Source organism: Petaurus breviceps, unplaced genomic scaffold (assembly GCF_028583685.1).
Source record: "Petaurus breviceps papuanus isolate PSGF00001 unplaced genomic scaffold, PetGlider_PUasm1.0 90822, whole genome shotgun sequence".
NCBI classification, from domain to species: Eukaryota; Metazoa; Chordata; class Mammalia; order Diprotodontia; family Petauridae; genus Petaurus; species Petaurus breviceps.
The window spans coordinates 6,015,280-6,028,870 of record NW_027187351.1 but is presented as its reverse complement, the minus strand read 5'-3'; the positions used below and the strand labels follow the sequence as shown (position 1 = coordinate 6,028,870).

The following is a 13,591-nucleotide window of genomic DNA, read 5'->3' as shown; positions in this document are numbered from 1 at the left end:
GGGGGGGGGGGGTGACCACAAGAGTAGGCAGATCTTCCAACCAAAGTTCTTTTCTTTTTGCAAAGGAGATCTCAAGCCAAGTCTCTAGGATGTGGCCTCTCAGAGTATGCTCTGCTTTCACTTGGAGGGGCGTTTAAGGTTGTTTTTTTTTTCTTTTGTTTGTTTTTGGCATGGGAGAGGTGGGAGGACACAGAGGTCCAAGTCAAGGGGCAGGAGCTGAGAGAAAGCACAGTACTGCATGATAAAGTTAACATAGATGTTTTTTGGAATTTGAATTTTGGTAAATTTGGTTCTTTCAGAACTCTTTACCCAAAGACAAACGTGCCTAATGCAAATTGATATAAAGTCAGAACTGTCTGTATTTAAACCTTATCTTAGAAAAATAAACTGGGCTGTGAGCTCTTCCACCCAGAGTGCACTTGCCTCCCCCCAGCCTCCAGGTGCGGCACCACCTCCTCTCTTCTCTTAAGGGTTTAAACTTGCCACTTCAAAGTTCGCCATGGATGATGATATTGCTGCTCTCGTTGTTGATGGCTCTGGAATGTGCAAAGCTGGCTTTGCAGGAGATGATGCCCCTCGGGCTGTCTTCCCTTCCATTGTTGGGCACCCCAGACATACCCATATCCAGATGGTGGATATAGGACAGAAAGACAGCTATGTGGGGGATGAGGCCCAGAGCAAGAGAGGTATTCTGACCCTGAAGTACCCCATTGAACATGGTATTGTCACCAACTGGGATGACATGGAGAAGATCTGGCATCATACTTTCTACAACGAGCTCCGTGTGGCCCCTGAAGAGCACCCTGTGCTGCTCACAGAAGCCCCCCTGAACCCCAAAGCCAACAGAGAAAAGATGACTCAGATTTGTGTTTGAGACCTTCAATACCCCAGCCATGTACATTGCCATCCAGGCTGTGCTGTCCCTGTATGCCTCTGGTTGGACCACTGGTATTGTGATGGACTCTGGTGATGGTGTGACCCACACTGTGCCCATCTATGAAGGTTATGCCCTTCCCCACACCATCCTCCATCTGGATCTGGCTGGCCATGATCTTATGGATTACCTTATGAAGATCCTGACCGAGAGAGGGTACAGTTTCACCACCACAGCTGAGAGGGAAATCACGTGACATCAAGGAGAAGCTGTGTTATGTCGCCCTAGACTTTGAGCAGGAGATGGCCACTGCTGCATCCAGCTCCTCTCTGGAAAAGAGCTATGAGCTCCCTGATGGTCAGGTTATCACCATTGGCAACGAGAGGTTCCAGTGCCCAGAAGCTCTCTTCCAACCATCTTTCTTAGGTGTGGAATCCTGTGGAATCCATGTAACTACCTTCAACTCAATCATGAAGTGTGATGTTGACATCCGTAAGGATTTGTATGCCAATACTGTGTTGTCAGGTGGTACCACCATGTACCCAGGCATTGCTGACAGGATGCAGAAGGAGATTACAGCCCTAGCTCCCAGAACAATAAAAATCAAGATCATTGCCCCGCCTGAGCACAAATACTCTGTCTGGATTGGAGGCTCCATCCTGGCATCTCTCTCCACCTTCCAGCAGATGTGGATCAGCAAGCAGGAGTATGATGAATCTGGGTCCTCCATTGTCCACTGTAAATGCTTCTGAATGGACTTTGTGGTTTTTTTTATTTTTTTTTTGTCAAAGGGTGTGACATGATGACATGATAATTGCCCAGAAAAAGAGATGATATTGGCATTGCTTTATTTGTTTTTTTGTTTTGTTTTGTTTTGTTTTTTTGGTGCTTGACTCAGGATTTAAAAACTGGAATGGTGAAGGTGATGAGCAGTCTAGGTATGTTGGAGGCAAACATCCCCAAAGTTCTCCAAAATGTCTTCAGGACTCTGATTGTACATTTGTGGGGGTTTTTTTAATAGTCATTCCAGATACCGTCTAATGCATTGTGACAGTTACAGGCCTCTGTGAAGGCTGTCAAGGAGTGATGTAACAGATCCCCAGGGGGAGGGAGAGGGGGGAAGTACTAGTGTGGCTTTAAGTGTAAATTATGTAATCCTTAAAAAAACTTTTTGCATCTTCCTCCTTAATACTTGTTCCTTTTTTTTTTTAATTGTCAGCCATATGGAATGGCTCCCTAAATTCCCTCCCTGCCCCCAACATAGAAGTGAATGAGGACTTTTATAGTCTCCCTGCAAGTTTTGAAATTGGTGCCAGTATTTGGGGGAGGGGAGGAGCTTTACCTGTACACTGACTTAAAACCAGTTCAAATAAAAGTGCATGCGTTAAAGAAAAAAAATAATAAAAAATAAATTGAATGAGTCATAAGTAGGTTCCCTAAGAAAAATCCCTAGGGTAAATGGATTCTACCAAATAATTAAGGAACAATTAATTCAATTACTATATAAACTTTTTGGAAAAATAAATAAAAAATGAGTCCTACCAAATTCTTCTATGATACAAATATGAATTTGATACTTAAACTAGGGAGAACAAGAACAGTGAAAGAAAACTATAGACCAATTTCTCTAATGGATATTGATACAAAAAATTCACTACAGCAATGTATCACAAAGATCATACACTTATAAGCAAGTGGGATTTGTATCAGGAATGCAGTGCTGGTTCAATATTATGAAAACTATCAACATAATTGACCATATCAATAACAAAGATAAAAATCATATGATTATATCAATAGATCCAGAAAAAAAAGCTTTTGACAAAAATATAAACACCCATTCCTATTAGATAACATAAACTAAGTGGAACTTTTCTTAAAGATAGATAGTAGAATCTATCTAAAACCATCAGTAAACATTATTTGTAATGAGGATGTTAGAAGTCTTTCCAATATGATCAGGGGTGAAACAAGTATGTCCACTATCACTGTCCACTATTATTCAATATTGTATGAGAAATGTTAGTTATAACAATAAGAAAGGAAAATTAAATTGAAGGAATAAGAATAGATAATGAGAAAACAAAATTATCATTCTTTGCAGATGATATGATGAACCCTAGAGAACTAAATAAAAAACTTGTTGAAACAAGTAACAACTTCAGCAAAGTTACAAGATATAAAATAAACCCACATAAATCATCAACATTTTTATATGTTACCAACAAAATCCAGCAAAAAGAAATACAAAGAGAAATTCTATTTAAAATAATTGTAGACATTATAAAATACTTGGGGGTCTACCTGCCAAGATGCACACAGTAACTAAATGAATATTCTAACAACATACTATTCACACAAATTAAGACAATTCTAAACAATTGGAGAAATATTAATTGCTCATGGGTAGTAGGTCAATCCAATGTAATAAATTTGACCATATTACCTAAATTAATTTAATTACTCAGTGCTATGTCAGTCCAACTACTAAAGAATTATTTTATAGAGCTAAAAAGAAAGAAAGAAAATTCATTTAGAAAAACAAAGGGTCATGGGGCAACTAGCTAGGTGGAGCAGTGAATAGAGCACCAGCCCTGGAGTCAGGAGGACCTGAGTTCAAATTCGGCCTCAGACACTTAACACTTACTAGCTGCATGACATTGGGCAAGTCACTTAACCCCAAATGCTCTGCCCTCCCCTCTGCAAAAACAAAAAAAAATTTTTTTAATTAAAAAAAAAGAAAAAGAAAAACAAAGAGTAAAGAGTATAAAGGTAATCAATGAAAAAAAGTAAAGGAAGGTAGCTTAGCAGTATCAGATTTGAAACCATATTACAAAGCAGTAATCATCAAGACAGTCTGCCATTGGCTAAGAAAAAGAGTGATCCACGGAATAGATTAGATATACAATATATAGAAATAAATGACCATAGTAATCTAGTGTTTGATAAACCCAAAGAGCCAAGTTTGGGGGCAAAAACTGCTGAGAAAACTGAAAATCAACCTGGCAGAAACTAATCCTATATCAACATCTCACACTTATATACCATGTTAAGCTCAAAATGGGTATACAATTTAGACATAAAGGGCGATATCATAAGAAAACTAGAGGAATATAGACAGATAGATAGGTAGGTAGAGGAAAATTTTATGACCAAACGAGAGACAGAAAGGCTCATGGGAGATAAAATAGATAATTTTTATTACATTAATTTAAAATATTTTGCACAAAGAAAACCAATTAAAATTAAAAGGAAAGCAGTATACTTGGAGGGGGGCTTTGTAATAAGTGTCTCTGATAAAGGTCTGCCATGCATGAGCAGCTTTCCAGAAGAATGCTATAGTGAACAGCTTTTAAGGTTCTGATTACACAGTATAGTGAACCCTCTATTTATTCTATAACAAATCAAAGCAAAATATTCACAGAAAATCAAGGTACAGCATTCACAATATTTCTACTTCTCACAGAAAATCACAATATAGTATTCACAACAGCTTATCATTAAAATGACCACATAGTTTTCACCAAAGTGGTCACAATATTTAAAACAAAGAATAATCATCTCAAAGTACAAGTGAAAGTCTTCCACTCATGGGGCACCTAAGTTAACTCAATCAGTCACTTATTCAGTAATCAATTACTAAGTGTCATACACAAACCCTCCACCCCTAGGTCACTAGTAAACTACAATTTCATCATTACTCAGTACCCATGGAGAAGTCTTTTCATCTTGAGTTGGGGCCTGTTCTCAGATTCCATGGATCCCCTTCCATGGTGCCAGATTCTACCTGGATTCACCAGACTGTCACCTGGGTTCAATGGCAGACAGCTCCCAGTTCCTTGGCAAGCTCTCTGGGTAGGTCTTGTTCCACACTGAAGTTCACAGGGTCCAGTCCATTGCAAATTCTTCACAATTTCTGCTCCTGGGAAATCAAGGCTCAGACAAGCCACAAACAGACAAAGTCTCAGCATCACGGTCATTCTTTCTCACTCTTCTGCTTTCTCAGTCTTCTCCTGGGCTCTTGGGCTCCTCTGTCACCTGGGTTCCTGGGCTCCTAGTTCCTGGGCTCCTGTTCAGAAGAAGCTCTACCACCACAAGTTCTCAGGAAATTCTGGTTCAGTTCTCCATTCTCTCTTCTGTAGCTGCTCTGCCACCAGATGCTGGTCCCAAGAAATTCTGACTGTGCTTCTCTGGGACTTTTCCTTATATACACACAGCATTAGTTTCCTATTTCAGCCAACCCCTTCCTGTTATGTCAGTAACAGGAGACAGGAGTTCATACCTTCTCTTTCCCCAACAGAGGCTTGATCAATTACTAAGTGCTAAGTACCTGCTACCTTTGCCAACACAAAGGGATCTTCAAATTCAAATTACATTACCATTACAAGGTCTCATTTCTCATAGAGAGCTAAGCCAAATTTGTAAAAATAAGAATTATTCTCCAATTCATATAAATAATGTTCTAAATCACTAATAATTAGAGAAATGCCCATTAAAATAACTCTGAGGTACCACTTTATGCCAATCAGATTGGCTTACATGACAGAAAAGGAAAATAATAAATGCTGAGGGGGATGTGGCAAAATTGCGGCAGTAATGTGCTCTTGGTGAAGTTGTGAACTGGTCCAACCATTCTGGGGAACAATTTGGAAGTAGGCCCAGGCTATAAAGTTATGCATAACCCTTTGACCCAGCAATACCACTAGTAGGTCTATATTCCAAAGAGATCAAAGAAAAGGAAAAGGATGAAAAATATGCACAAAACTATTTATAGCAGCTCTTTTTGTGGTGGCAAAGAATTAGAAATTGAGAGTTTGCCATCAATTTGGAAATGGCTGAGCAAGTTTTGGTATATAATTGTGATGGAATACTATTGTACTATAAGATGTGGCAAAAGGATGGCTAAGTGGCTCAGTGAATAGAGCACTGACCCTGGAGTCAGGAGGACCTGATTTCAAATCCGGCCTCAGACACTTAACACAAAAATTAGCTGTGTCACCTTGGGCAAGTCACTTAACCCCAACTGCCCTAACTTCCTCCTCCAAAAAGCAAAAAAAAAAAGTGATAAAGAGACAAGTTTCAGAAAATATGGGAAAGATTTACATGAACTGATGCAAAGGTAAATGAGCAGAACCAGGAGAACATTGTATACAAAAATATCAATATTATAATGATAATTAGCTGTGAAAGATAGTTACAGGGTAGCCACCCTGATTAAGACAAGGATCCATGACAATTCCAAAGGACACATAATGAAAAATGCTATTCGTCTCTAGAGAGAGAACTGATGAATACAGTGAAGATTGAAATATATATTTTTCACTTTCTTGATTTTTCTTTCCTTTGTTTTTGCAATGTGGGCTAATATAGAAATATAGTTTGAATGACTTCACATATATAATGTATATTGCTTGGCTTCTCAATAGGGGGGATTGGAAAGAGAGAATTTAAAGCTCAAAATTTTAGAAATGAATGCTAGAGAGTAAATAAATATTGAGTGAAAGATAGACACAGAAAGAGAGAGAAGTCAACCATGGTCCTTCTCTGGCTCCTCTCAAGGCAGAAGTTGTAGTCTGCCTTTGTGCCAGGTGGGCCAGATTCCAGAGATACCTATCTATACTACCCTCCAGCTAGCTGCCTGTGTACATTTAGACAACTCAAGTAGACACATATGTCTTACATTGAATATTTGTACTGTGTAGATCACAGAGATGTTGTGGAGGAAAGTACTCTGTAAAACAGTCAGCACAGTCTGACTATTAACTTTGTCATTCTTGCTTTGTGGCATGATTCCGAATCTGGCAAAGATTAAGAAGCACATGGCAGGAACTCAAGAAATATTTGAGTGGAAATGCCCTGAAACCTGGACACCAGGAGACATACTCCCTTTCAGTTCCTCTACTCCTAGGTTTATGTGAGGGGTGGTAGCTGGCTCAGCATAAATATAATTAGATTTGAATCCTGACACTATAACTATCTGGGTGACTTTGGGCAAATCACTCAAACTTACCAAATCTCAGTTTTCTCATCTGTCAAACAGGGGAAGTAAAACTCATCTCATAGATGGTGGTAAGGATCAAATGACACATTTAAAAAAATAGCTTATGTGAAAGCACTCATTGTAAAGTACTACATGAATATTTTATTTAATTCCAGCCATAGCCCTCCTCCAATTAAACACAATTGCCCTAGATAGTCAAAATGATAGAGATGAGAGATTTATCTACCAAGCCAATCAATCCATCAACAACCACTTATTAAGTACTTTCTATGTACCAGGCACTCTGCTAGACACTGGAGATAAACAGTCCCTGACCACAAGGAACTTCCGTTCCATTCAAGAATGAATATTTGTTAGGCACCTACTATGTGCAAAACACAAAAATGAATAATAAATGTTCTCTGCTGTTAAATATCTTATACTCTAATAAGGAGGAAGAAAGACATGCAAATAATTGTAATTTTAAATTATAAATGTAAACGGGGGGACAAAGTACTATGTGACTCAGTTCTGTTTCTATTTATTTTTTTGCCTTAGTAAGAATATAGATTGTGGAGGGGGGTGGGTCTGGAGAGAGAGGAAAAGAATGAAAGAGAAAAAGACAGTGTCCAATGGAAGCTGAGTGAGAACAGTTTATTGGTATTCCCCATACACAACATTCCATCTCCTACCTCCATGTTTGTTGCTTTTCAACTTCAATCTTGGAAAGCCTAGTTTCCTTCAAGACTCAGCTCAAGAGAGAGGGTGGAGCCAAGATGGTGGAGAAAAGGCAGGGACTCACCTGAGTTCTCCAAAATTCCCCTCCAAACAACTTTAAATAGCTTCTCAAAACAAATTTCGAAGTGGTAGAACTCACAAAAGGATGAGGTGAAACAATTTTTCAGCCCAAGGTAACTTAGAAGGTCAGCAAGAAATGGTATGAGAATAGAGTGCTCTCCAACACAGGTAATACCAGCACAGGACTCGCCCTAGCAAATCAGCAGCAGACCTTACTGCAACTGAATCATTGGTGGCAGTGGCAGCTTCCAGAGCTCTCAGCCCACAGATGGTAGGTAAGGAGGTCACACAACTGGTCAGAAGGAGACTACAGGGGTCCCTTTGCTGACACCAGAGGCAAGATTCTGTTGCATATGTATGGGCATGTAATTAGATCCGGGTTGCAATCTTGGGTAGCAATCCGAGGGTGAGGAGGAATACTAGCACATCAGAGCTTGACATACGGGGGAGCAGGGACGCTGGTCACAGTTCCAAGGCAGAAAATAGTGCTTCTGTTACTCACAGAACAGAATATAGGCTAAGAGACTAATAAACACACCTCTCCTTAGATCACATCAACTTGGAAGAATTGAAAGCTTACAAAACCCTAGAACTAGCTCTAAAAACAGCAGCCCAAAAACCTGAATCCTAGGACAGTGCCCCCTACACCCTGTGAGGAGGGACCAACTCTAATATAAAGCTAAAAATCGAGAAATAGGCTAGAAAATGAGCAAACAATAAAAAAAAGATCCTGAGTATAAAAAGTTACTATAGTGGCTGGGAAGATTAAAACAAATGCAGAAGAAGACAACAAAGTCAAAACTGCTATATCCAAAGGCTCAATGAAAAACACAAATTGTTCTCAGGCCCAAAAAGAATTCCTAGAAGAGCTCAAAAAGGATTTTAAAAATCAGATAAGAGAGATAGAGAGAAAATTGGGAAAATAAATGACAGTGATGCAAAAAAAAAAATGGGGGAAAAAGTCAATGGCTTGGTAAAGGAGCCACAAAAAAATACTGAAGAAAATAACACCTCAACAAACAGAATAGGTCAAATGGTAAAAGAGGCACAAAAGTCCAATGAAGAGAAGAACATCATAAAAATCATAACTGGCCAAATGAAAAAAGATGCACAAAAATTCACTGAAGAACTCCTTAAAAAGTATAATTGGTCAAATGGAAAAAGAGCTACAAATTCTCACTAAATAAAATAAGCCTCTAAAATTTAGAATTGGACAAGTGGGAGCTAATGATTCTATGAGACATCATGTAATAATTAGAATATAGTCAGAAGGATGAAAAACAATAGAAAAAAATGTGAAAACAACTGACCTGGAAAACAGATCAAGGAGAGATAATTTAAAAAAATATTAGACTACCTGAAAGCTATGATCAAAAAAAGATCCTCGGGGCAGCCAGGTAGCACAGCGAGTAAGAGCACCAGCTCCAGTGTCAGGATGACCTGGGGATCAAATCTGTGCTCAGATACTTTGCACCACACCCAGAAATAACTGGCCGTGTAACCTTGAGCAAGTTACTTAACCCCAATTGCTTTAAAAAAAAAAAAAGATCCTCAACATGATTTTTTAAGAAATTATCAAGAAAAACTGCCCTGCTATTCAAGAACCACAGGGTAAAATACAAATTGAAGGAATCAAAAGAGCCCAAAGGCCTATAAAACCATGTGTAACCTTTGATCCAGCAATACCACTACTAGGTTTGTATTTCAAAGAAATTTAAGAAAAAAAAGGAAAAGAACTTATGTAAACAAAAATATTTTAACAGGTTCTTCAGTGGCAGCAATGAATCAGAAATTGTGGAGATGTTCATCAATTGGTTAACCAAGTTATGGTACATGATTGTGCTGGGAATACTATTGTGCTATCATAAGAAATTACAGGCAGGATGCTCTCAGAAAAACCTGGAAATACTTTATGAACTGATACAACGTGAAGTGAGCAGGACTAGGAGAAAAGTATACACAGTAACAGCAATATCGTACAATGATCAACTGTTACTATGATCCAAGACAATTCAGTTGTTATTAACTTCTCACCTATGATCCCAATCCACTACCTAAAGTGGGATTAGAAAACTCCTTTCAACTCTTTTCCGTGCCCATCATACCAATTATGGTCCATGCAAATCTTACTCTAGTTCAAGTCTGAAAGAACCTAAGTATAAATAAGACTGTTGATATTTGTTGAATTCTCATGACAGTAAACAAGAAACAGCATGATATGTTGGATAGAGGATAGCATTTGGATCCAGAAGACCAAGTTCAAATATGCTTCCTGACACTTACCAGAAGCATGAATGTGAACAAGTCACTCAAGGTGAACAAACTTCTAAGACTATAAGTTATAGACAAATTGCTGATCGGGGCTGGTGCAGGGGAACCAGATGAGGTTCCATATTAATTTATTAATTATTCCACATTAATTCCTCTCCAGATGAGGTTCTATATTAATTAATTAATCCACAGGTGCCCCTCTAACTCTAAGTCATTGTCCTCCTTCATAGAAATTTAAGTTAAAAGAGAAAATTATAAGAAGTGAAAGAAGCAAGAAAAACTAGCTTAGAATGGGTGCTTAGACATGGGCTACAGAAGCAGGAGGATCCCTCTAATTGTTGGCACTACTTATCTGAAAAGAATGGAAGAATAGTTAGGCTTTCAGGGAAAAGCCAGAGAAACTGTACGATCAGGGAATGTGTCATTTTATTTAATCTTTGAATCTGCCATAGTATTGGACTTAGTCCTCTCCAAAACTTGATAAAACATGTTAAAATTGAAACTGGAATACAGTACTGCTGGGAGATAAACTTCTTATGGTTGTCTTCCAAATGCAACAACCAGGGTGGGCCTTAGGGGGGAAAATGTGAAATAGACATTGTTCATCTGCTGTACCCCTCCTTCTAGCACTCAGTTATTGTCTTTCCATACTGCCACTGCTCCCATGACATGAGTGCCCTTCATTCCCTATTATTCCTAAATAACCAAGGCCCATCATTAGAAAGAATTTACCATCTTGCATACAACCCATTCAATCCTCTGCATTTTGCCACAGGATATTTTGTTAATCATAATTTAATCAGATAGACCAATCCCTGCTTTATATATTTTCCCTCCCCATAGCCAAATGCCTTGACCCAGTTAATCAGGAATGCTGGGGATTCCAAGGAATCTAAAATGGATTGAGGCGGAGGTGGAGAATAAAGTTATTTTTGCTCAGAGAGCACTTTCTGGAATCCTCAACTCATACCACATAGGCAATGCTTTCTTTGACCACCCCTGAAGCTTGCCCTGACTACAAAAGAAATGAAAAATGTCTCAGAGCAAGCAGGAACAGGGGTGGAAAGAGAGATGAGTTTGAAGGGAGGTGATTAGTGAGTGGTAAAATTTATCACAAAATCTTAGAGGTGGAAGGGGTCTTAAAGATCCTTTAGTCCACCTGCTCAACCCATGTGAGACTCTCTTCTGTAACATCCTTTACAGGTGGCCACCTAGCCTCTGCTTGAGTCCTTCAAACAGCTGAATGGGCATTACCTTTTAAAGAGACTCATGTTTTAGGCTATCTACTTAGGATAAATCTTCCTTATAATTAGCCCAGATCTGCCTTCTGAAACTTCCACCTATTGGTGGCTATACAAAGGATGGATTGGCTTCCTAAATGTTGAGAGGTCAAATGATGTGAATAGGCAGTTTTCAGAGGAAGAAATTCATGCTATCACTATTCATATTAAAAAGTTTTCAAAATCACTGGTAATTCTAGAAATGAAAATTAAAGCAATTCATACCCATCAGATTGGTAAAACTGACTTTTTTTAAAAAAAGGAAAATGACATATATTGGAGAAACCGTGAGAAAACAGGTGCATTAATGCTCCATTGGTGGAGCTGTGGATTGGTTTAACCATTCTGGAAAGTAATCTGGAACTATGCCCCCAAAGTCACAAAACAATGTATCCAGCAATATCAATCACCAGTAGATCTATACCCCCAAAGAGATCATAGAAAAAGTAGTATCCATATATGCACAAATATTTATAATAGCTCTTTTTGTGGTGGCAAAAACCTGGAAAGTAAGGAGGTATCAATCAAGGAATGACTGAACAAGTTATGATACGTGAATGTGATGGAATACATTTGTTCCATAAGAAATAAAAAGAGGGACAGAAGACAACCTGTAGCAGCAAGCACCCCAAGTGCATCCTCAGGGTTTGCTGCCCATACAGGTTCTTGGATCTGCTTTGTTAAAGGAAAGCAACTCAAAATGGGTTAACAAGCTTACTTTAATCAGTCAGACATATATCGTTTACCTTGTTCAGGAGAAAAGGTCAGCACCCTGAACTTCAAAGTATACAGGCAGAATTATCAAGACATTAACAGATCAAGTAGACAGCTTTCCAAACTGTCCAACCATTACATCCATACCCAGTCAACATCTGGGTTTCCACATTCTGGGTTTTTCAAAGCCGGGGGACTCTCAACAATGGCTTCCCAGAATTCAGATCAAATCACAGAACACTTTTCAAAGTGAGTCCCAAAACAAAGCTACACATCAGGGCTTATATAGCCTTCTCCTGGCTCAGAGAATGTAACAACCTTATCGACCCACTGGCCAATCAAAAAGTATCCACTGAAAAACAAGCCTCCCCCACCCCAGGCTTCAGGTGCACACCAGCCTAGGGGCAGGGAAGATCTTTAAAATTTACATTCTTATTACACAACCTCAGAAAACTTGTGTAAACCAATGAAAAGCAAAGTAAACAGAACAAGAAAAAACAGTTTATAAAAACACAGCAACACTATAAAGACAAAATAAAGACAAATTTGATAGACTTAAAAATTCTGTTCAACACAATGATCAATTATGAATCCAAAGGAAGACTGATGAGGAAGCATGCTCTCTATAGAAAGATGATAGACTCAGGGTGGAGGCTGATACACTCTCTCTCTGTGTCTCTCTCTGTCTCTCTGTCTCTGTCTCTGTCTCTGTCTCTCTTTCTCTCTCAGAGTTTTGGACATGTTTTGCTTCACTATGCAATTATGTTCACAGATTTTGTCTTTCTTTTTCTTTCACTGGGGAGTGAAGGGAGAGATTTTTGTTAACTGAAAAATTAATTTTTTAAAAAAAGATGAATTCAAGAGGGGAGAGACTATGGTAGGAAGAACAGTTGTGAGACTATTCTTGTAGTTAAGCTATAACAGATAATGAGAGTTTAAACCAGAGTGGCAGCAGTGTGGGGGATAGGGAAGGAGAGGTGGAAGAGCATTGTGGATTGAGAAAACACAAGATAGCAACTGATGAGATGTGGGAAGTAAGAGAGAGGAAAGACTAAAAGCTTATTAATGTTTTCAATATGTCTAACTGTGCCCTCAACAGAAATAGAAAAATTTAGGGAAATGGAGGGGCAAATTTTGGGAGGAAGATGATCATTTTGGAGGAACAGCCAAGTAAAGATGCCCATCAGGCAGTTGGAAATGCAGGATTGAAATTGAAGAGAGAGATGAAGAATGAATATCATCAGCACTGTATGACTAGAGAAAGAACAGCAAAGAGAAGAGAAACTTTTCTCCACGAGCCCAACAGCTAGGAAGATTAGCAAAACTACCTACAGCAAGATGGCATTATAATCCTTACTACTATGGGAGGAGACATGTAACCAGGAGATTTAAAATGATGGAAGAGTGGTGCCTTTGGCTGGTGCTTAATTATGACTAGCTACAACTCTGATCGTTTCATCTGTATATTTGTGTGAGAGGAGGTTCAAACCCAGGTAAGTCTCCAGAGTTTGAGAAAGACGTAACTAAATTATTCCAGATCCCAAGAAGATGTTGCTGGTGTAAGCATGCCTCTATGTTTTCCAAGATGCAGATCTGTGGGAAAGGAGCCAGGGGAAGTTTGCATTCCACTTGCATTTCCCGTCCCCACTAAACATGTTGTAAGCTGTGGCTACA

At 38.8% G+C, this 13,591-nt stretch overlaps 1 long non-coding RNA gene and 1 pseudogene across 1 annotated transcript in view; one reads left to right on the top strand and one right to left on the bottom strand.

Annotated features, from left to right (window-relative positions):
- Positions 1–13,591, bottom strand: part of LOC138148017 (uncharacterized) — a 106,827-nt gene that overhangs the window by 4,928 nt on the left and 88,308 nt on the right. The gene's annotated exons all lie outside the window — the stretch shown is intronic.
- LOC138148010 (actin, cytoplasmic 1 pseudogene) lies at positions 382–2,262 on the top strand (annotated as a pseudogene).